Raw genomic sequence first — 24,973 nt, forward strand, 5'->3', positions numbered from 1 at the left:
GCGTGCTTAAAAAGCTGCGTGTTTCCAATGCTGTAGTACACTCAAAAAAGGCTGGCCCTCCAGCCGAAATGTTGTGAAATATTTCGCGTTATGTTTTTCAACTTCTGGTGACTTTATCTGATATTGATTAATCAGCTGCAAAGATTACGAATATGCACTAAAGTGGTGCCCACGGTGCTCGACTTGAGCGCTTCAGTTAACAATAGACCTCTCCAGGCCTACTTCGCCAGCGCACATGTTTCTGGTCCAATGTGCAAAACATGCACCGTACAGAGGAAGCTCTGGGGACGTGTCGAATCAGGGAACAAAGGCGGCGGGGGAGCACTCGACACCGGCAAAATCGGTTCAGAGTCGAAAGTGGACGATTTCGCCCATCGGGCCGCACCTTTTTGACGTCACACTGTTTACACAAGGGAGAGGACACCGCGAACGGTCACTCACCTCCTCACTTCAACAAAGTACCCGCATCATTTTATTATGACACTACTGTCATATCTTCACTTTTGCCGACCTACACATGGGCGCCACCGTAATTCTGCACTACATCTGCTCTTGCAATTCGGAGAGTGCAAGCCAGAGGAGAACTCTTGTTGCACTAGGCTTTGTGGCACGAAGACGAAACTGCAGCGAGCGCGCGTTGCACTGGCACGAGGCATGCGGAAGTGCTGCACTCTTCGCACTGGTCCAGGATGTGCAGCCAAATCGAAGAAACCTTTCATTGAGAGAAGAATGTTGTAGACAGCACATTTAACGCTTCCAACGACACAGCAGCAGTAGCAGCAGCAGCCATTTTCAGTGCCAGTGGAGCAGCCCGAAAGGCCGCCGGCGTGTATAAAAGTCTATCGACTCCGGCCGGCACTGCTGATGATACGCGCTTAACAAAATGAAGAAAAAGCGTGGCCAAACACGAACGCTATCCGCTTGTACAGTGCGCAAACATCATTTGTCCGTGAGACACCCTGGATGCTACAAGAAAATCTCTTCCCCCAAACTCTGAGAGCTTCCGCACCTCAGTAAGGAAGCCTTCAACGCAGTGCAGCCCCCTCATGTCGATCTGAAAGCTTCCTTTCTTACGAGCCCTAAGTAAGGTCGTCATCCTTAGTGCATCCGCAGAGTTAAGGCAGCGAGCAGCTGCCTTCATGCATCCCTTAGTCGCTCCTGGCTCTAGAGGAACGCTTCCCCTCACTACTGCCACAAGTGACTCCGCACACTCGCGCGGGCGGCGAGACGCAAGGACGCGCGCCCGGAGTGAGCGCAGTTGAGCAGGCAAGAAAAAATGGCGTGCACTGACCGCTACCTGGGCGACTACAAGCATTTTTTTAACAGTGCTTGTGAAAAAGCACGCTTTTTTTTTTACCTGCATCCTCAAACAGCTAGGTTGCTTCGCGACACGGCGACTCCTATGAAAGTGTGCTCAGAGTAAGAGTTTGCGTTCCGCACCGGTGCGGCTCGGTTACACTAGGGCATTCGGCGGCGAGAGCTAGCGAAATCCGCCGAAATATTGCCTCGTTCACACCTCCCGGCCACCACGTCGCCGCTATTGGCGACAGTATGCAAGCTAACGTACGCTAAAAGCAGGTGTTTTGCGGGAGGTTACGCCATTTCTTACATTCCCAATTTTAGTTCCGCAAATGCAAGCAGCGACGCAATGGCATGACGATCATGGTACATTAAGTATTCCCTTTTTTGCACCGGGTAACCGAGTTTTCCGCCCAGCTCAGCCTAGTGGCGCCATCTGGTTGTTAGGACAAGAGCCATATCTGTCAACAGACCTGCGGCCCTATTAAGCCTAAAAGCGGCAGAATCGTCCATCTAAATAAAAAAATATACGCTTTCTTGAAGGCGAGATGAGAAGGGAAAGACATGCCCCATTTATGGCCAGCGAACGCAATGCAAAAGGCAGTAACAAAGAATTCAGACCGAATGGATGGAGGGGGAAAGCTAGGTGCCCGCGAGCTGTGCGATGTCAGTGCACTTAAAAGATCCCCAGGTGGTCGAAATTATTCCGGACACCTACACCACGGCACCTCTTTCTTTTTTTCGGTGTTGGATCAGTGGCAGTCCGTCTTAGAATACAAGCAGCTAAGGGGAGATCTCCCCTGCCAAGTAATGATCACATGCTTTTCAGGAGTCCGTAATGATGATTCTCGAATTGGCGTGGGCGGCAGCAAGCGCTATCGCTACTTCCTCGGCACGCATTGAATTCGGGGCTCGAAAAGAGAGTCCATCAACGTGCATTTCTTGGTGAACGACAGCGGCCGTGTAAAATCCCGTGGGCGATGGCCCTGCTACGTCTACATAATATACACCGGGTCGGGAGCCGTGTTGTCTCTCAAGAGCCCGAGCCCGCGCTTGTGCTCCTGGCCACCAGGGCTTGCGAGGTAATGAGGCCGCTGACGCGGCTGCCCGAGTGCTTACTCACCGGGCTCCTCATCCCAGCTCTTCTGGCTCGGAGACTAACCAGCCGCTGCTGCGATTCAGGGAAATTATAACGCATTATAGCAGGTACTCTACTCTGTCCTGCAATCTTAAAGCATTACGATCCTAACACGGATGGGCGATGCCCGCACTGTGGGGAGACCTGTGATATCTTCCACATGGTGTGGGCATGTACTCAAAATCCCCACCTCCCCCCTTCCCCTACCCCTTCCAGAGAGGCATGGGAGACTGCCCTCCTCAACTGCTCCTCGCTTGAGTCCCAAAGGGCTCTGGTGAAACGGGCGAGAGACGGGGCATTGTCATGCGGTGTGCCGGATTAGGGACGCCGACCATGTAGCGGGGCCACTCTGTGGCTCCCAAACTCTATTTCAGTAATTAAAAGTTTTCACCACCACCACCTCTTTCTTTCACTCCCTTATGCCGCGGTTAGGGTGTCCACCGAGATATGTGAGACAGATACTGCGTCATTTCCTTTCCTCACAAACCAATTATTATCGCGGGGCTCAGCTTGGAAGGGCGCCGCCATGTTTGTCGCCGCAGAAATGCCACTCCCTACTCGCCGTCCTATTGGCCGATGGAAATCGGCGGAATTTTTCCGGCGGCAGAAATCGGTTAGTTCCTCCTATCTATATATTGGCAACCAATAAAATAATTGTGTGACTAACTTTTTTTTGTATTGAATAAGGACGATCGCGTAAAACTTGTGAAGGAACCTTCAAACCGAGACGCGCGGCACGCGTTCCTTGATTAAGGAGAAGCGAAGCCGGCTTCATCCATGGAACATACGAGGAAACGAGGCCTCGCGTAACGTGACTTCGAAGGAAAGGAAGCTTTCAGAGTTCGGGCCTTATAACCACCCAGCGCAACAAAGAACACCTTGGCAGGAACTTGTTTTCGCTCACCGTAAAGGTCGAACAGGCAAGAAGAAGTATGACGCCCTGTGTCGAAGTCTTCTAATCTCCACGTGCGAGCGATGCTACGATGGCGTTAGCGTTTCTACGGGCGGCACTGCCAACGAGCCGACCGTCCCCAAGTGCAGCCAACCACTGGGCATGGAAGCGCGTGTGGAGAGAGCCCTCAGAAGAGCGAACCAAGAGGGAGGAGAGGGAGAAAGTGCGAGGAGGAAGCCCCACGTGCAACGCTGTCTATACTCCGTCTCACAAGATGTTTGCAGCACTACGAAAGGTACAGCTCTCTCGTCCAATCAGGATGGCGCGCACTACATTAGTGTGTTCCTACGCGCCTGTGGCTTGATCCACCTGATGTCCAGGTGGCTTCTTTCTACCTCTAGCAGGTGGCGCGTGATGTCTTTTTATTCTTTTTTTGGTTTGTTTTTGTACAGGCGGACGCCCGTTCCAAAGGGCCTAGCCCCACTTTTTTTTTGTCGCAACCTGTTCTCATCAGTTCCTCTGTTGTCGCGTCGCAGTAAATTTCAGTAATCGTGTCATGTGCATATAAATTTATTTACTCCAGCGTGCCGAGGCAGCCGAGTATCGATGGTGGCGAAATGCAAAACAAGCCCATGTGCTGCGCGAGAGGCAACGCACGTTAAACGGGCTCGATCATCTCATCTTCCTCATAACAACTGAAATCAGCACTGCTGGTTGTGTCGTCCTCCAGGTTGACAAAAATGGCCGGTCCCTGGTCAACAACATCGTCGATGACGTGGTCCAGTTTTCTCATCACATGTTCCTCACTGATAATATGCTGCACGTAATTCTTCCATTTCTCAACAGTCACTTGCGTGATGCCTTGCCAAACCAGAGGCTCGACGTCTTGGAGCTTAAACGTCTTGTTTTGGCTGGCCACGAAACCCTTGACGTCGCTCCAGACAAGCTCTATCGGGTTCATTTGGCAGTGGTACGGTGGCATGCGCACAACGAGATGGCCAGCAGCTTCAGCAATGCAGTCGACACGGTATCGCTCCCCACCTGTGTTCACACTGCTGACAAGCTGCATGAGCTCGGCCTTCACCATGCCGCTGCTCCACGCGACATCTTTTCCGGACAGCCAAGCCTGTATGTCCTTTTTGAGGCTACTCATCCGCGGAACTTTATCCTGCTTCACAGAATGATATGGCGCGTTGTCCATCACTATAACGCTGCCGGGTGGTAGTAGTGGGAGAAGTCTCCTGGAGAACCAGTTTTCGTGGTGTTCCCCGTTCATTTCCTCGTGGTAATCGCCCGAGTTTCTCTTCGCTCGGAAAACTTCCGCTGCGCCTTCGACAAAACCTTGCTCACTACCGCAATGCGTCACAATAAGCCTGCCACCTTTGCCACTGGGGTTTTGTAGACCAGTCGACAGTCCGGATCGATGCGCTTGGTGTGCAGATTGGATGGTGCAGTCAGTCCACACTCGACTTCGCGTGTGGCCGGCGTTAACCCACGTTTCGTCGATGAAGAAAATATGCCTACCCTGGCGTCGCAGCTCCGCTATCTGGCGCAGGTACAGGCGGCGACACTGCACAATGTGCGTTGCTTCGATTAACATCGCATTCCGAGAGCGCTTCTTGTATCGGAAGCCAAGTTTCTTCAACATCCTCTGCATTGTCGCTGCGGACACGGTCGGTAGCGTTTCGTCCTCTTCGAAATGCGCAACCACCTTCGCGATAGTTGGAATTTCTCCTCTCTGGAAAAAGGTGTGTACCACCCTTCGCAACACGCTCAGGTCAAAATCGTCCAGCTTCTCGTCCGCTCGCGGCCTCTTCCGCCAGAACGCTTCTTCGGTGACAACACTCGGCCCGCGTTCAACGTCTCCGTTGTCCACTTGTAAAGCGTTCCCTCGCTCACCTGCGTGAGTTTTGCCGTCCTCTTGATGAGCGCATTTGTACTCCAACTGCCCCCGCACTCGATGCGAAGCGCTTCAAGAACATTTAAAGCCACCTGCTTCGCCTGCTTGGGGAAACAGCGCACTGTCGGTGTAGAGCACACAGGAGACACAACAGACTCGACCGACGCCATGTTGGAAAGTGGCGACGCATCACTACCTCGCAGCAGGCCTCCGCAGAGCTGTGTCCGTACGGGCTTTGTCTGGTAATTTCACCAGTGATTGAAACACTCCCTACCATTTAAATATACCTGTCCAAATGATGTTTTTAGTTGCAATGCTTATTGTTTTGATTAATAGTCATACACTCCTCAAATATTCGAGGGACTATTTTCTGCTTTTCTGCAGCCCTGATTGGACAAGAGAGCTCTACCTTCCGTAGTGCTGCAAACATCTTGTGAGACGAAGTATAGGTAACAGCATGGCACTGACAAGAGCCCATCCTTTCTCCTACTTCTCGGAAAAGGAAAGAGGGGGAAAGAAAGACATCCACATCGTACATTGCTTTTCTCTCTTTCAAGTTCCGGCTAGTGTCAACCAACACCTTAGTCGACGCGTCTACTCAAGCGCTGTTTTTTTTTCCCACTCCGACTACGAGCCATGCGGACGCGCTTCGCATGGGCTCCGTAAATTATCGCTACCACGGCGAAACGAAACGGCGCATTGACCCAAGACTGGTACCAGACGAAGCGGAACACCGTCCGGATTCCGTGGATACCTCTCGCTACCAGGCAAGTGGGTCCTCTGCCGAATAATCGACGGAAACATTTTTCGGACACCGTGTTGACAGCTAGGCATAGCTGCGACCACGGCATCGACCGAGCCGGCTAGGCCTAACGGCGACGCCGGTGACGAGTACGGTCGCGCAAGATGATCCACGCCGTAGAAGGCGAAGCTGTAACGGAGGCAGAGGATGACGGATGGATCCCCGCCGCCCTCGCCGCGCAGAAGAAATACAGGAAAAATAGGCAAGCCGCCAACGGAACGCCGGCAGCAGACGCTGACGGGCCGGGGCGTCGCTCTGATCACAGCAAGGCGTCCAAGGATGTTATTAAACCCGTAGCAAATCGTTTTATTATGCCTGACATAGAAATCTTGGGGATCTCCATTGAAAATCTAGTTACAACGTTCAATGTATATTTTTCCACTATTGGTGCAAGTATAGGAAATACTTGCCCCTGCACTGAGTACCTCCCTCCTCCGCAAAACATTGTAGTGACCTTTGCATACCATGATATTACAGTGGATGAGATTGTATATACAGCTAATCATTTTCCATCGAAATTATCTACTGGATGTGATGGCGTTGCCTCTAGTGCGCTGAAGGAATGCATTGATATCTTATGCCAGCCACTTGAAAAAATCTTCAACTTTGCCTTCTATTCCTCCACCTATCCCGATCTGCTTAAGCTAGCTAGAATAGTACCGATTCACAAAAATGGTGACCGTAACCACGTTGAGAATTACCGCCCAATTTCCATTTTAAGCTGCATAAACACACTTTTTGAAAAACTCATTGCAAAGAGAGTGAGAATATTTCTCGAGAAAGAAACCTTGCTATGTCCGCAACAACACGGCTTTAGACCAAACAGATCAACTGGTACGGCCGTCATATCGCTAACAAACACGATCAACACTTTCCTAAATGATAATAAAATAGTCTTAGGTATTTTTTTGGACATTAAGAAAGCATTTGACACTGTTGATCACGAAATTTTACTGAAAAAGCTGGTGCATTACGGGTTTAGAGGTATTAGTTTAGAATTCTTCAGAAGTTATCTTAATAATCGGCGGCAAATGATCCAACTTAGTGGTGTAAAATCTGACTTTGAAACAGTTACGGTTGGTGTGCCTCAGGGTTCAGTCCTTGGTCCGATTTTTTTTACCTTGTATATTAATGACCTGCCGCATTTCACACAACACTTCTCTGTTTTTATGTATGCTGACGACACTGCTCTTCTATGTGCTCATGAATCTACAACGGATCTTATTAGCACCGCAAACCGAGAATTGGAAACTTTGTGTAGCTGGTTTATTTCAAATGAACTTGTTGTAAATGTTCATAAGACAAAATGCATAATATTTAGGGGCTCCAGAAAAACAATACATGAAAACCTGCCTTCCGTGCAATGGCTGGGAACACCTATTGCACTTGTCAATAACATCACTTATCTTGGAATAATTCTAGATGAGAACCTGCACTGGAAGCCATACATTCAGGCGCTTTGTAAAAAGTTAGCTGCAGCATGCTTTGAACTCTACAAATGCCGAGATTATTTTGGTAATGACATACTCAGAACTATTTATTTCTCAATTTTTCAAAGCCAGTTATCATATTGCATTGAATCATGGGGCCACACCTACCAATCTTATTTGGAACCACTTAGGGTCTTGCAAAAAAGGGCAATTCGATTCATTTCACATACAGGATACAACGCCCACACTGCTCCTCTTTTTAAACAGATGGATATACTGCCACTACAATCATTACTTGAATACAGGACTGTCTTGACAATACACACATGCCTTACAAACAATTACCCGTTACACTCATCGCTATTCTGTATCCCACCACTATGCACTCGCAACGCCACTCATAGAAATATCCTTCTTCCGAAAACAAAAAATGTCTATGGAGAAAGAAGGATGGCCCATGTTGGTATTAAGCTGTGGAACAAGCTTCCAAGTGAACTCAAACATTGTAGAACTTTTCCTGTGTCACTGAAGAAATATTATAAACAATGAGTGAAGCCACCGTTTTTTTTTCTTTTCATGTATTTTTTGTGTGTTTGTATCTGTTTCTAAAAGAGGCTTGGTGCTCTGAATATTGTTGCTCTATGTACCCATTTATGTCTTTCTAATTTCATGAGCTTTTATATGAATGTAATTAATTTTTGTTATGCCTGCAATTTTCTTTAAAACTGAATTGCATGGATCCCAACTAGCTTCCAGCTAGGGATCCAGATGTTTTAACAAGCATGTCTTGTATGAATGTTGAGAAATAAAAATTGAATCAATCAATCAATCAATCAATGAAACTCTGCTACACCCAAGCCGTGCACGCCGCCCCTATTTCGAGGCAAACCGCTGCCAAAACTCCCGCTAGACGACTACATAATCGTCGTACGACCACGAACGCCACTCGATCTGAAGACGGCATCCAGATTGGAGATTGCCGAAGCCATCTGTACTGCGTTAAAACTGCCTCCAGCGGAGACAGTCCAGAATGATAGGTTCAGAGTACATCCGTCGAACAACACTCTGACCATCTGCACGCCAAATATGCAACGTGCCGAAGCTTACAGTCGCCTGACATCTTTCCAGATGGCAGACCAGCTGTTTGAGGTTAAGTCCTACGTACCAAAGCCAGAAGATTCTGTTAGAGGTATCGTCTTCAACACTTACACGAGAGAAACGGACGAGGAGATCCTAGCGGAACTTCGCGCCCGAAATCCCGACACGGACATAATACACGCGCGAAGAATGGGGCAGACCAGGCACTTCTTCATCATATTTGCCGGAAATCAGCTCCCAAGATCCATCAGATATCTGATGTTTGATGAAATCGTTTATCCATGCCACGACAGAGTGGAAGCTTGCTTCAACTGTCGGAAGGTTGGACACCACATGGACGTCTGCCCACAACCATTCCGCGAACTCTGCCGCAGATGTGGAGTCAACCACGCTCAGCACAAGCAGGGAGAACAACATACGTGCAACTCCACTTGCATCATCTGCAGGGGCCAGCACTTCACTGGCAGCCGCAACTGCAAGTTCCGCTTTCAAAAGCAAGTAAAAGAAGCCAACATAAAGAGGACCAACAACAGTGAGGGCCAAAAACAAATCGACGAGAGACAATCGCGATCCAGGAGCAAGCATCCACCCGGGGGACGCCACCGCAGCGGATCGTCATCCTTCCCTCCCTTAGGCAGCGACGCCTCGTCGAGAAGCGCCAGCAGATCCGCCAGCCGCAGCCGATATCGCGACCGCAGCGAAAGCCCGGGACGCAAGAGTGTGACCTGGCACACAGACCCCGAAAAAGCAGCCCTTCAGAAGCAGGTGAGGGAGCTTCGAATGCATAACCAGCGCTTGCAGTCCCAAATAGACGAGCTGAGGAAGCTAATAGGCCAACATGCCGTAACTCCTTCTAGTCAACCAAAATCCTACAAGGCAGTGCTACAGCAGTCTGCAACCACAAGTACTCCACCTGAACCCAAATCACCTTCCCCATTAGGCCCCTCAGTGATCAAACACACATCCCCTGCTCTTCCCAAGCAAGACGATAAGCCAGGAGATAAGGCTATGGACGTGGAGGTGGCATCTAGACATAAAAGGCCGGCCAATTTGATGGCAGATTCTCCTCTCACACCTCCCAAGAAAAAAACCGAAACGACGGTAGCAGATTTAGTCGACAAAGTGGAGCTCAGATTTGCCAAAGTAGAGGCCGACAGAAAGGCCGATCTAGAACGTTTAGATGCCAAATTCGCGGCTACACTGGCAGAATTCAAAAATTTTATCATCGACGAAGTTAAGAAAGAAATGGCCAACCTAGCGGCCAGGATCACTACACACGGAATGCAACCAATTCATGGGCAGTATGGCCCCCCGCCCGCAGAGAATTAGCGTATGGCAGTGGAACTGCAGGCACTTCCTTCCCAAGAAGGATCACCTGCAGCTTCTAATCCAGAATACTGAAGAAAATCCGGACGTAATAGCGCTCCAGGAGAATAGAGGAAAAACCAAATTAGCGGGATTCAAAAGCTTCATGCAGAAAGGCGCGGGCACCAAAAAAGAACAATTAATCGCTATTCTAGTACAAAGAAACATCACGGCTATCCAGCACGAATTCGATGGCATAACCGCTAATTACACTCTGATAGAGGTTGTTCCTCGCAATAGAGGAGACAGAAATCGCTTCATACTAAATGCGTACAGCTCTCCCCAAGATAAAGGGCTAGCCGTTCCAAATTTATTGCGTAAGACTATGCACTTCACTAAAGGAGCGCAACTCCTCGTAGTCGGAGACTTTAACACACCCCATGCTGAATGGGGATACGTTAAATCCACCAAGAAAGGCACGAAGCTATGGGAAGCTTCACGCGATCTCGGCCTCACTTTACTTAATAATCCCCACTCCTGCACGCGGCTAGGCAACAGCGTCAGCAGGGATAGCACACCCGACCTGACCTTCACCAAGAATATAACTGAGGCCAAATGGCATAACACCATAAATACGGCAGGCAGCGCGATCATTGCATCATAACAATCGCGTTTCATACGTCCGCACACAAGTCAATTCCAAAGAGCACTACGCTCACGGATTGGGATAACTTTAGAAAATTTAGAGAAGATACCGCTCCCACCAACATCGAAAACTCAGATAGTTGGGTAGAGCAGCTTAAAAATGACGTGCGCAAGACGACCAAGGAGGTGGAAGCGACGGAAGATCAGCCGACGGCTGACTCCAAGCTTCTACATCTCTGGGAAGCGCACAAAAGCATCCTCAATAGATGGCAAAAACAAAAACACAACAGGGCACTTAAGCTAAAGGCAGCCAAACTACAGAGGCAGATCGAAGCACATACATCCGACTTATCTAGGCAATAATGGGGCCAGATATGCGACAGCCTGAATGGTCAGTTAGGAAACAAAAGGGCCTGGCTCCTCTTAAGGCACCTCTTAGATCCCACTCAAACAAAATCTACTACCAGATCTCACATGAGCGAAATCATACACGGATTCCCCGGAGCAGATGCGGAGCTCCTAGACGAACTTCGAAAGAGATACCTGAACACGTCTAAAAGCGGCTCCCTTAACCGCTACATGGGTGCTCCCAACGAGGAGCTGGACAGAGACAGAGACATAACGGACGCGGAGACATGGGCTGCAATCGGTCACCTTCGCACAACATCAGCCGCGGGACCGGACGGAGTCACGAATAAGATGCTGCGAAATCTAGATTGTAAATCTCTCTCGGCAGTTACCGATTTAATGAATGGATATTGGCGCAAATGAGAACTTCCTCAGCCGTGTAAACACGCGATAGTAACGTTCATTTCTAAACCCAACAAGAAGCTCAGCATTGACAACCTCAGACCCATATCCCTTACCTCGTGCTTAGCCAAACTCATGGAGCATGTGATCTTGAGCCGATTGCAAGGCTATGCTGAGGATAATGACTTATTATCCAGTACTATGGTAGGTTTCAGGAGCCACCTATCAACCCAAGACGTCATGCTCCAGTTGTATAACGACGTCATAGATCCCCCGGCTAAAACCGGCACCAAAGCCGTTCTTGGACTTGACTTAGAAAAGGCCTTCGACTACGTGTCGCATGGAGCAATTCTAAGAGGGCTCTCGAGCATAAATGTAGGTGCCAGAACCTACAAGTATGTCAGTTCTTTCCTATCGGGAAAAACGGCAGAACTCTTAATCGGGGGAATCAGGTCGGATAGGATAGAACTGGGAGATAGAGGCACGCCACAAGGCTCCGTCCTGTCACCCTTTCTCTTCAGCCTATCACTCATATCGCTGCCTAGCAAGCTAAACGCCATAGAGGACTTACGTCATACACTCTATGCGGAAGACGTTACCCTATGGGTGGCGAATGGCTCCGATGCTCACATAGAAGAAACTCTTCAGAAAGCAGTACAAGTAGTCCAGGAGCATGCGGGTAGCATAGGACTCAAATGTTCTCAACCCAAGTCTGAACTCCATCTAATCAGACATAAGAAACAGAGAGAAAACACCATAGAGGTCAACCTTCAAGTTCTCCCGATAAAGGAGGTCGAAACCATTCGAGTACTAGGTCTGTTCATTCAAAATAATCGTAAGAGCAACATTACAATCACCCGTCTGGAAACAACGGTCAACCAGATAGTGAGGCTCATTCGAAGAATCACAGCTAAGAAGAGAGGTATGAAGGAGGCCGACATCTGTCGCCTTATACATGCATTCGTCATTAGCAGATTCACCTACTCTCTACCATACCTCCAACTATTTAAGGTGGACATCGACAGATTAAACAGGTTACTCAGACAGGCATATAAAGCTGGTCTAGGGCTTCCTAGAAACACACCCACGGACTGATTTTTATCCTTGGGTATACACAACACTGTAGAAGAACTCATCACTGCACACAAGGCGATGCACATCCAAAGACTGGCCAACACTACAGCGGGAAGGGAGATTCTAGATCGAATAGGCGTAAACGCTGAACCCATGTCTTACCGACCGGGCCCTCTACTACGAGGAGTGCGCGACAAACTAGTCATCAAACCGCTTCCCAAGAATATGCTACCGGGCTTCCACCATGGCAGACGACGAGCCAGAGCGCGGGCTTTGCATAGAAAGTACCTTAATCATCCTGGAGCAGTATACACCGATGCAGACGATTATAATTTCAGCCAAGTGGCCTTCGCTATCTGCGCATCCAAATTCATAGCAGGAAGAAGCGAGTGCATCTCTGCGGCCTCAGTCACGGTCAAGTACGCGGATCAAGCAGAAGAAGCGGCCATAGCCTTGGCCATAGCAAATACTGACGCTGACATCATTCTCAGTGATTCCAAGACTGCCATACGCAACTTCTCGCGCGGTAGAATATCCCTAACTGCTAGACACATCCTCACAAATATTACACTGCAACGAGAAATAGAACTGGTATGGACTCCTGCCCATTCAGGGAACCCAGGGAACGAAGCAGCCAACCAACACGCTCGAGGTTTTGTCGGCCGAGCGGTGGGCTCTCGTCCAGGGGGACCCGAGATGGAGGCAGTGATTTCGTACCATGAAATTACCCAATTCTACAAACTCTCTCGAAGAATCTATCCTCCCCCGCACAAGTCACTCTCCAAGCACCAAGAGGTGGCTTGGAGAAGACTTCAAACCCATTCTTACCCGAACCCGTACATTTACGCCCACATCTGCCCCGATCTCATAGACCCCACCTGCAAACACTGCGGTAGCACTGCCACCCTCGATCATATGCTATGGGACTGCCCGTAGGATCCTCCTCCGGAAGCTCTTATAGAAGCTCCCTCACCAGACGCCTGGGAAGAAGTGCTGCGCAGCTCGGACCCCGCCGTCCAGGCAGGAGCCATCGAGCGCGCCGAAGAGGTCGCCGCCAGCTATCAGTTAACGGCCACTTGGCCCTTCTGCTAAGCGCCCAGGAACCCTTCTTTTCCGACAATAAAGTTTTCTCTCTCTCTCTCTTTCTACTCAAGCGGTTTCTATGGATAGGGTTCCAGTGTTGTAGGCGGTACCGAAAAACAGTAACTAAATACGTTACTCGTGACGCTAAAAAAAAGAACGTGTTGCCGCCCTACGTCACCTACAAAAAAAGGTAACGCGTTACCGTTACCGAAAAAAAGTATCGCACGTTACTTTGCCGTTACTCCATGGCCATAAATTTTAATCAGTGCGTCTTCGCTGTAACTGTAACTCGTCTTCTCTGCAAGGTTTGTTTTCCAACCAAAAGATCTCAAACCCTGGCGACACGCTCACATTCTTCAAACGAATGAAAACTCCGGATGGTCGCACTCTGCTTGCAACAGAGTCTAGGCAGGAAAAGGAGGGAGGCCGTCCTTTGTCACAGTGCTGTGGGGAGTGGGTTGTTCCTTGTTCTGGCTAGGGGAAAAGGCGTATGGCTATGAAGGGAGAAAGTTGAAGCGACAGTGTTGTTGAGCAGAAAATTTTTAGAAAGTTTAGTATGAAGTAGTTCACTATTGCCGTTAAAGGAACAAAGGCCCATTTCTTTCTTTTACCTCTGCTTCGGTGCTACAGCTGGTTGATTGCAATCCTCTTTTCTCAGCTGTACCATTGTTCTCTTTCGAATATAGTGAACTAGAATACTTCCGACGGCTCTCTAGGAGGGCCATCTTGAAGTAAACTGGCGACATTCCTGAGTTTACTAAGAAGAGGGAACTGCTTCCACAAAGAATGCGAGAGTGTCGCCTGGGAACGAGACCTTTTGATTGGAAAACAAGCTTACGGAGAAACTGACTTACAGATTTCTTCACATGGTCCATTGGTGGCTCGGCATGCGTCCACTATTTAGAGAGTTGTGTGTGTGAGTGGTTTGGGAGTGAAGACAAGTGTGTTTTTTTAGCTGAGTGCGTCGTCAAGGGCAGGTGTTTCATGGCATGCATGCTAGCCGCAACAAGGGTCGTCGAGAGCACCTGTAGATTTTGTTTATTTGCAACTTTATTTTCGGCGTTTTCTTTTCTGACAAAGAGGCGAAGGGGGACAATTGAAAAAAAAAAGTTACTAGTAACGTGACACTTCACCTTCCCAGACAATGTTAACGTAACTACGTTACCCGTTACAATTCCGAAATGGTAACGTGTACGTTACTAGTACCCCTGTCAAGCGTACAAGTTACGTGCACTTACGGGGAGTGCGCTTCGGCATCCCGAGTGACACTTTGGGCTACGCGGTGCTAAACGAGAAAGCAAAGTGCACTCGCAGTAAAAAAAAAATAAAAAATAGCGTCAGAAAATGAGCGGAATTTCTAAAGAGGTCAGTGGTAAATAAAAAGGACTGCTTAAATGGATTGCTTAACGTGATAGCGCAAATAAAACGAGTTTACACAGTTTCTAACGATGAATAAAAAACAGAAATAGAAGAAAAACCAAGACCAGCCAAGACTATTCAGAATTTCGGCAACAAACAAGATGTCAGCGGGCGGCGATGTTGCATGTGACCACGTTTCCTTGGTTTGTTGCTTCGCCTGTAGCTATAGGGGACCGCAGCTTCGCAGGGGGGCGCTGCGGACGCCACTGAAAAGCGCTCACTCCGGCCGACTACACACTTTAGTCCGGGCAAACCGGTCTCCCTCCCATTGAGTAGCTGCGCGAGCAGCGCGCTTTCTCCTGAAAAAAAAAGCCAGTTCTGCACGTACTTTGCACGTGTTGGCCAGCCTGCAAATCTCTTTGTGCAGTCGCGAGCTTTTTCCCTCGTGCTTGAACGCTGACGAGCTTCAGACGATTAGCAAAATGTACAGGGGCGCTAGAAAAAAATGCGGACAGCACGGCGCCCACGCGCTGCGCAGTCGGAATTTATCTTCAATGCGTTTTTATCTCGGTAGTAACAAAAAGACGCTAGCGTGGTACATTTTTGTATCACGGATGTCTCTAGCGTATTTGTGTTGCGAGCCAAGTATAAGCGCGACGAAAATAAACTCCAGCAGCGGGGCGCCTAGGCACTGCGCTGTTTGCATTTCTTTCTGTCGCGGCAGTAGGCTCTGAGATGTAGGTTAAAAGAAATAGTGGACAGTGAATTTTTTTTTTTTCGCTGCGCAAACTTGAAAAATGAACTGCTAGTGGATCAGGCCCACTACGTGAAGCAGATGGTTGACGAAAAAGCCGGTACCGTAACGGCGAAATGTGTATCGCAAGTAAATGACGAGGTCATTTAAGACGTGGAATTCGAGGTAAATACCATTTTTTTTGGCGCGGCCATCTTAGCAAGATGCTTAATTTCGTTGGATGGCTTAGTAGTTAGGTGCATGCAGGTTTGTTGGCCAAATAATAAGGATTTTGTTACGTGTTTTGCTGAATAATAATGGAAATAATTTTTATTTCAACTTCAAATAAAGTGGCCTTAAGGCGACACGCGAGGCTGAGGAGAAAAAGGAAAACACTCATGAAATGCGCCTACCAGCTTCTTGTTATATACGGCACAGAGAAAAAAGGCTCTAGTTTGGTCAATCGCTACAACGGAGATAAGCGGTTGGTATATTTATTTTAATGCCAATTACAGCGCACGCGCATCCCCAAAACAATTTATTTGCCGAGCCATCGCTCATATGCAAACGCTCAGTCATGTGCAAGCAAACATTTAGGTTTTTTTTCTTTTTAGAAAATTTTTACATGTAAAGCAACCTCGAAAATTGAGCCAGGCGTCACAAGGCAATTTTTGACAGACAGACAATCTTACATTCGAATCCAGGATAAGGAACATGGCCTTTTCATTTAGGAACCAAGGGTACACCACAGGGCGTGGTGCTCTCTCCCCTTTTATTCAATCTGGCTATGATGCACCTACCGGCCCAGCTGGGCGCTGTCACCGGTGTGCATCATGCGCTGTACGCCGATGACATCACCCTGTGGGCCACACAGGGTTGCCTTGGAGACATTGAGGCCAACCTGCAGGAGGCAGCGACCATAGTGGACCGTTATGCTCGCCGCTGCGGCCTCCAATGCTCCACCCAAAAGTCTGAATTTGTATACGCCCCTCACCAAAGTGCACAGCCAAAATTTCATTGTCTCTTGAGATAGGTCCAATCCCTGAAAAAATCGAAGTCCGGGTACTGGGGCTCTTTATACATCAAGACAGACGGTCAGAAACAACATTGGCCAAACTCCGTCAGGTGGGGGACCAGGTGGGCCGCTTAGTCCGCCGGGTTTCTAACAAGCGCGGGGGGTTACGATGTAAGGACGCCTTGCGGCTGGCGCATGCATTTGTAACCAGTCGAATTCTATATTCGACTCCATACCTCCACCTGCGGAAGCAAGACGAGGATTCACTCGAAGTCATCCTCCGCAAAATTATTAAGCGGGCTCTGGACCTCCCCGTGACCACCTCCAACAAGCGCCTCCTGGGGCTGGGCATGGTGAACACATTTCGGGAGCTCCGGGAAGCTCACTTGACCAACCAATACACACGTCTCTCGAAGACATCGTCGGGTCGCCGCCTTCTTGCCCGACTACACATCCAACACACCACTCTCATGGAAGAGCGCGTACGTATTCCATCCCAGTGGAGATGCGCCCTCCACGTGCGCCCTCTTCCCGCGAACATGAACCGTGAGGACCATAATGGCCGGCGCCTGGCGCGGGCGGAAGCCCTAGCCCGCCACTATGGATCGAAACCCGGCGTATTCTACGTGGATGCCTCCGGCCCCCACCATGGGGGATGGTTCACGGCCGCAGTCGTCCACGAATCCAAAACAGTGAACGGCCTTACTTTCCGAGCCCGTGACATAACACACGCGGAGGAGGTCGCCATTGCTTTGGCTGCATCTCATTCCAATTCAAAAACAATTATTTCCGACTCGCGAGGGGCATGTCGGAACGTCGAGCAGGGCTGGGTACCGTATCTCGCCTACCGCATTCTCCAAAACAGCGTCTTTACCGGGGACCCCGCTCACCGGCGTATCGTTTGGGCTCCTGCTCACATGGGCCTTGAGGGAAATGAGGCAGCTGACGCCGCCGCCCGCGCGCTCTCTCACCGGACATTCCCCTCCGACCCCGACGATCAGGAACTCGAATTCACTCCAGCCGTTTAAAGACATTTCTTTACTTTATCAATCTGGCAATAGTCTTTATCTCCGCCCGTGTAAAGGTCTCTCAAAGGCGGAGGAGCGGCTTCTGCTTCGCCTATATACAAATACTTTGCTGTGCCCGGCAGCTCTAAAACACTTTGACCCTTCTTTCTCTGGCAGCTGTCCGCACTGTGCGGAGAAGTCTTCGGACATCTACCACATGGTGTGGGCCTGCCCCTCCAACCCTGCTATCCCCCCTCACCCCAACCCAACCCGGGAGGACTGGGAGGCGACCGTGCTCGGCTGCTCTGACCTGCAGGCCCAACGGGCGCTGGTCGCGCGAGCCCGGGCAGCGGCCGACGCCACTGGGGTCCCGAACTAGGGACCTCCACCTAGTACTTGTGAGGGCTGGCCCCCTTTGGGTCCGCTCATACCTCACCTCCCGAAGTTTATCTGTAAATAAATGTTTTCCACCACCACCACCCACAAGTCGGAACATTGAGGCGATCACTGACCTTGCCTCACATGCGTCTGCATAACGCCGCTAGCTGTTGTCAGTCTCCAAAATAAAAAATGGCGAAAGAAATGAGTTTCGTTAGCGCGAGCTTTACTAAACACTGCATGCTTAGTGAATTACACCAAAAACTGCTCAGAAATAATATTACGCGTGCAACATGCCAAACGTGTTTAGCAACAGGAAAAATAATCTTCTGGCGGGCTAGTTGGTAAGAATCATTCATAATAAAACTGCGCGATAATAAAAGACGGCGGCAATCTTTTCGAATAAAAGTTGGAAGTCTGCGCTCGTGTGTGTTGTCTGGTTTCTTGCTCGTGTCCTTGTTTTGTTCGCGCAGTTTTATTATGAACAGGAAAAAGCTTACTTCACCCTGCCCATAGCAGTTATCGAGGCCTGCCGTTTCTCGTTCTCATCCATTTCATACCCAACAATTCCGGACAAAAACATTTTTTAATAGGAAAAAGTGTATGAACGCATTTTTTTTCATATACTGGGTGATTTCACTGTAGCAATCTCCCATCGATAGGCTTGCATTTTTTTTTCGTATTAACGTTTTTCCTATCGTCAACTGCTCGATACGAGCGATGAAAAATATTTAAGATTTTGCTGCATATAGAAAGGGTGGACCATTACCTTCAATATTTCCGTTACTGTACGTTACAATTTTCCTATATTAAATTTTTTCGCCCAAGAATGTAGGACATCTCCAGGAAATCTGCAGAATTCCACGGGCAGTCCTTGGCCGTCGATGTTCAGAGAACTATTGTGACAGCCCCAGACACAAGTTTCTCCACTCTTAGAACGTCGCGGAATTCACAGCGAGCGGCAACAACACTTTTGTGCGCCCGCGAGCAGGACGGCACGTGCTCACAATGAAAGAGAGTGCCAGCTGCGCGAGCAACACGCGCGTACCAGTCGACAGGCTGCTGGCTCAATGCGTTCCGCCCGCGACGTGTCCGGACAGGAACGCCAAAATGACCGGCAGGGGAGAAGTGGCGCTGGTGCAGTGGGAGCAAACTTAAGGTGCGCTTCCCTATAACGAACGAATTTTTTTCTGAAAACAGTGTTATAGCATATAAAATAAAGTTGTAAGTACTTTTGATGCACTATATGCCTACATGTTTTCCCTTTGAAGTCGCTGCTGGCGAGGCTACGCACTCGGCCAGCAAAGTCTGGTCCGTGAACACACTCCTGGCGGAGTGCACTCTTCCGCGAGTGACACTCACTTGCGTCGTTTAGAGGTGGCAAAGTGTACTTACAGCGAGTGACACTCTCCGTAAGTGCACTTAACTTGCCTGCTTGACAGGGGTATAAGTTACCGAAAAAAGTAACGCGTTACCGGTAACGCCGTTACCTGCAACGCGTTACCGACAACACTGCCATGGATAGAGATCCCAACCTGGGCCACGCGGAGCTCCATGCATGAATGGAAGAAGCATACTACATCGATACCGGGAAAGGCAGATCAGGAAGGAATCGTTCTATGATAACTCAAGAGGCAGTGCCCTTCTAATTGAAGCTAGGTCAGGGTGTCTTAGAACGCGCAGCTACAAAAAGAAATTTAACGAGGAAAACCTTGTGGCTCGTGCTTGGACAACCACGGGAAAGAGGAGGTTTTGCCTTTCCAAATTTGTCTGTTACGTCCTCGCTGTCAGCTTTAAAGGGTATTTTGCGTATCTTGCTAGGTAACGCGTCTCCGGCGCGAACCCTGACTCGGTACTTTTTGGGCCCTTCTTTACGCTTTTTGGATCCCGCGGCTCCTGTTAATCATGGGACTCAGTCAGAGCAACCTACTGCTTTCTATGCCTCGTCAGTGGCCTTTTACAGGCATGTAACAGCAGTAACTCCTGATGTCAACATTGTCGCGGACCGTGTGGTGGACATTATGGGCTCGCTATTGTTGCCTGTTGTGCCGGCGGCTCGCCGCTCACTTATGCGCCGCGTTCAGTGGGCGCGCTTAGCGTCGACACCTCTCCCAGACCATCTACGCGACTTTGTCTGGAAAGTTGGCTGGGCAGTGCTCCCTACTTGTTATCGGTTAGAGCGATGGGGTGTGTTACGCTCCAGTACCTGTCCGAACTGCCCGCTCCCGGAATCTAATCACCACGCTACAGTCACCTGCGTGGTAGCGCGTGTCTTTTGGCGCGCGGTTCATACGGGATTCCGTGGGCAGGGCATTTCGTGCTTCGTCTCCCGCGGCCGCTTCCCCAGCGGCCGTTTTGCTCGCCTGTTAATTGCTGCGGGTCTTTTTAGTTTATGGCGCAGTCGATGCGCCGCGATCGCTGGTGGCTTTCGACGCCGCGCTGTGTGGCCGATTCTCGGCCGTCTCCGACGGGAACTGATCAGCTTTTTGTCCGAGGAACTCTTTTTCTTGGGTGAGGAAGAGTTTCTCTGGCAATGGTCATGCCCCTTCATTTCTGTAAATAATAGTCGTTTTGTCCTGGTTTTTAGGCCAAACTGGCGCTAAGGTCTCCTTTTAGTGTTTCAATTTCAAATTATTGCCTTTTCACCTTTCTGTCAATAGGTATGCTATCCAGTTTTACATCGCCCACGAGCAATTCCTGTTAGTCACTTAGAGATGTTTATGGCACCTGTTTAATTCGCTCGCTTTACATGCTTATTGTCATGTGTTCTTGTAAATGTCACTGTATCTCGTAACCATGGCATGTTTACATATGTAAATAAAATTTTTTCTAAACAACCTATCAGTGTGGATACTCAATACCCAATTGACTTTAAATGCAAGTAGCACAAAGTACATAATATGGCGTTGATGGCCTTAGCTGCCTATGTGTCATTAAAGCCAACACAACAGAACACAAAAATCAAGGAACATAATTTTCAAGCCAATAAACAGACGAGATTGCGCTATCATAAGTAATGACAGCCCTTTCATAGAGCAGGTAAAATAACAAAAATTTTGGGGTGTGTGTGTTGCAGCAAAGAAATTCATGGACCATGCGTACTATTAAATTGAAAGCTGATTTGTCATTACTAACTGGTAGCATATATAATATCCAGAATTTTGTATTCCGGGTGTTGAGGGTATGTTTTGTTCTTATTTGCTTTTGTTTTGTTTATCGTTTTCTTTAGGTCTCTTACTGCTTTTGCTTGGAATGTATAGCACTGCTTTTGCTACGAATGCTCGACACTGCTTTTGCTAAGAAAATTTTGTGCTCCTCTATCTGGTTTCGAAAAGCATTTATCAGAAGCTAGTATAGTTTACGCCCAAAGGATTAGAAGGTTTGGTTTGGTTTGGTTTAACGTCCCAAAGCAATTCAGGCTATGAGGGACGCCGTAGTGAAGGGCTCCGGAAATTTCGATCACCTGGGGTTCTTTAACGTGCACTGACATCGCAGAATACACGGGCCTCTAGAATTTCGCCTTCACCGAAATCGTCGCGGCCGGCATCGCCCCCGCGCAAGGGGGGGGGGGGATTAGAAGGGTTCTGCGACTACATGTGTGCTGTCTTGTTGTCATGTTGATTTTCTGTCACTGGCTGTGTTCGGAGTGATAATGCGCTTTGTCACATGCTAGCGCTAATGCTAAATATGCCTCCTTTCTGTCTAATAAACAGTTGGTAGTGTGCGCGTCTTTTGTCCTTGTGTTGGGCCGTTGTCGTTGCGCCACTGTTCATCTCATCATACACCAACTTGCCCCTCAGGCTGTTATTCAAAAACAGGGACTATAACAGGCACTATAGCATTTTAATTTTTTACTCCGGTTAAAATTACAAAATATTAGTGTGGGGAGCCACCGTAGCATATAATTACAATAGAATGAAAGTCGCGCCAAAAAGGTACTGCACAACAGCATTGGACAGCGCACAATGGAATAGGTCCAACATGCGCATACTACCACGTTAGTATGTTACTGCTCAAATGTGAAAGTTATAAACCTTACAGACGTAACCAATGAAAAAAGCCACTTTTCACGAAATACGACAAGATAAAAGCAAGCCACGTTTTTAACGCGAAACTACTGCTTTATGAGAGCAAACTGCATGTCCCTTCGGAAAAATATTTAAGCACATAACGGATATACCCGCCGCGGTGGCTCAGTGGTTAAGGCGCTCGTCTACCGAGTCGGAGCACCCAGGTTCGAAGCCGACCGCGGCGGTCGCGTTTCGATGGAGGCGGAACGCAAAAGGCCCCGTGTGCTGTGCGATGTCAGTGCAGGTTGAAGATCCCCAGGTGGTCGAAATTATTTCGGGGACCTCCACTGCAGCACCTGTTTCTTCTTTCCCTCCCTTTCCTTACAGTGCAGTTCAGGTGTCCACCGAGATATGTGAGACGGATACTGCGCCATTTCCTTTCCTCAGAAACCAATTTACCAATTCATTTTAACAAATTCGCGATACTGAGAGGAGGATGCATTTAAAATAACCAACTTATGGCCCCTAAAACTAACTTTTCAATCATGAAATATTTATCGGTTTTAAGAGAATTGTTCTGGTTTATGTAGTGTTTATTTGTGTGCGATGAAATGCCATTTAACAAAAAGTAATAAAAGTTAAGGCGCTCTGTCCCATTCTCTTGTCTTGTGTGTGTGTGTGTGGTTTTTGGTGCCTTTACTTTACAATGAATTACCAACTAGCCCAGCAAGACGCTCTCTTATGACACACAGAGCTGGGAAAAAGAGAGCCAAAAATTTGTTCTATCTTTTTACCTTCTCTTAACGGTCATCACTGAGTACACCTTTATGAACAGGAGGTATGGCAACCTTATCTTACCGTTTAGCCGTACATGCCTTCAAAACTCCACAGGGTTTTTTTTTTTTAAGACCCGAAGTTAAGAAATACAAATACTGCTGCCTTGCTCGGCCCATGACGACCCGTAAGTTCTTATTCGCTGGTTGAAGCGTAGTTGCCCTGCTAAGGCTGGGGTTCGTTTTAAAAGTTCTATATGCTCTCTGCCGGTTATTAATGCGAATCACCAATTTTAATCACCAATTGGCTAGGCTTTTTGCAGCCGGGGTTCCCCGTTCGCTCGTGACTGCGGTGGTTGAAAGTCTCCTTAACAAGACAAAGAATAGTACGGGTAGAGCTAGGCCAGAGGTCCCTCGAGAAGAGGTAAGACCTGTGGTGGTGCCATACGTGCATCGTGTGGCCCATAATTAGAAGAAAGTTGCCAGCCGTCATGCTGTACGGCTCGCCTTCTCGGCACCAAGAAAGCTAGGTGGCCTTTGCTCCCGTACTGATGAAGACAACACCAAGGAACGAGGCTGCGGAACAAAGCACAGGAGCCCGTTCGTGAAATGTGCTGAAGGGGTTGTGTACGAAATCCCCCTGTCTTGCGGGCACTCCAACATAGGTCAGACAGGCAGGTGCCTGAATGAGCGAACGAGGGAACATGAGAGGAATGTAGAACAGAAAAAGGAAGGCAGACATCTAACTAAACACATTAGTAAGCGCCCGTCCCGCAACTGTGAGCCATGCTTCACTGATGTGCGCATTCTGGGCAAAAGCAAAGACACTATATGGCTAGGGAATTGATAGAAGCGTTTTTTTTTATCAAAAAGAAAGGCGACATGTGTGTAAGCGACACATCAGTTGTATTGTTTAACTCTGAAAAGAAATTCCTGGAGCGCGCCTTATCAAGTCGTTCTTGATCTTTAGGTGACCCTCCTGCGCATGTGACGACAAACTTTATAAGTACGTTTCAGGCATGCAATAAAATCAGTTGGAAGCTGGCGCTTCGTCCTGTTACCTAGCTATGTGTCTGTCTGTTTTTTGCGCCTAAAACCTATTCAAATTAATGCGAAACCGTTATATGTCTCATGCAAAAAAAAAGCCCATCACCGGAAGTTGTCCGCAAAATGGGTTTGCAAAGGAAATTCGCCGGTATTGGGTATCCAGCCTAGGACCTTTGTGTACCAGGTGGGTATCACGGTAAGGTGTGGTGCGGATGTGTATTGATGTTAGACAACGATGACTTGAAGAAAAAAGCTGCTGACGTCATCCAAGACACGTCACGTGACACGTGTCACGTGAGAGCAATGACTGCCGAAAGGTTGCTGCCGTCATCCAAGTGACACATGTGTCGCATGACAACGATGATTTGCAAAAAAAATGATGCTGACGTTCAATCGAAAAAGCTTTCGCATAATCCAATGCAGCAGACTGCGGTGCTCTTCAAAGTTTTGTAATAGAGACCTACTTCTCAACATGAAAATGGCATTCTTCTGGGCTAGATATGGTGCGATTCCATTTTGGAGGGAAAGCGAGAACGTTGGGACGAGGGAGAGACATAACACATCGCTGACTGACAACTTTAATGAAAGGAGCCAAGCGAAGCGAAATATGGGTGGATGTGAAGTGGGAGGACGGTGAGAGGACTGTGCACCTGGCACAAAAGTAATAAAGATTAAGGTCATATAGGCAGGTGCCAACGCGAGCACAGAGAGCAGCATAAAGCCAAACAACATGAGGCCGCGTTGCATATCAGTTGTACGTGTGCTGACAAAGCCGGACATACAACCAAGAATGTATACTAAAGGTAAGAGCAAAAAATTAACGAAGGCTGCAAAAGCCAGAAGGTGAAATGCCCAAAGGTCCGTCATAAAAACCAGGAAGTCGCCAACAAACACTGCGCACAGAGCTAAGTGGTTTAAAACTGGATGAACAAAGGGTGGGTAAAACGAAAAAACAAAGAGCAAAAATAACGCGGTATCCCTGGCTCGAACTGAGGTGAAAGCCCAGTCAAATTTAATAAAAATCCAGCGTAAACACGGCAAAAAACTAAAACCTGAATGAAAACCAAACGCGGTACTGAAGAGGAATGAAAAAAACTATAAAAAGCCGACGCGAACATGCCTGAACAAGTCTAAAAGATGCTAAAACTTCATATGCGTGAAAAAGAAAATGCGGTAGTTAACAGGATCCAAATTCATAAAAAGCTAACGGAAACACGGCTAAACAAGACTAAAGA

The sequence above is a fragment of the Amblyomma mixtum genome, chromosome 5 (assembly GCF_055824585.1).
Source record: "Amblyomma mixtum isolate Tamu chromosome 5, ASM5582458v1, whole genome shotgun sequence".
NCBI classification, from domain to species: Eukaryota; Metazoa; Arthropoda; class Arachnida; order Ixodida; family Ixodidae; genus Amblyomma; species Amblyomma mixtum.